The sequence below is a fragment of the Rhinopithecus bieti genome, unplaced genomic scaffold (genome assembly GCF_001698545.2).
Source record: "Rhinopithecus bieti isolate Rb0 unplaced genomic scaffold, ASM169854v2 scaffold_12928, whole genome shotgun sequence".
Classification (NCBI taxonomy): domain Eukaryota; kingdom Metazoa; phylum Chordata; class Mammalia; order Primates; family Cercopithecidae; genus Rhinopithecus; species Rhinopithecus bieti.
This window is the reverse complement of record NW_016807614.1, coordinates 976,887-977,238: the sequence shown is the minus strand read 5'-3', so window position 1 is coordinate 977,238 and position 352 is coordinate 976,887.

Here is a 352-nt window from a genome sequence, read left to right as displayed (position 1 = left end):
TTTTTTTTTTTTGGAGACCGAGTCTCGCTCTGTCTCCCAGGCTGGAGTGCAGTGGTGCGATCTCGGCTCACTGAAACTTCCACCTCCCGGCTTCAAGCAATTTTGCTGCCTCAGCCTCTGAGGTAGCTGGGATTACAGGTGTGCGCCATCATGCCCGGCTAATTTTTGTGTTACTGGTAGAGACAGGGTTTCATCATGTTGGCCTTGTTCTCAAACTCCTGACTTCAGGTGATCTGCCCACTTCCCAAAGTGCTGGGATTTCAGGCTGAGCCACCACGCCTGGCTTCATTGATTCTTAAAGCAGGAAGGGTCTCGTATCTCTCTTCCAGTATAATAGAGCTTCTGAGGGTAG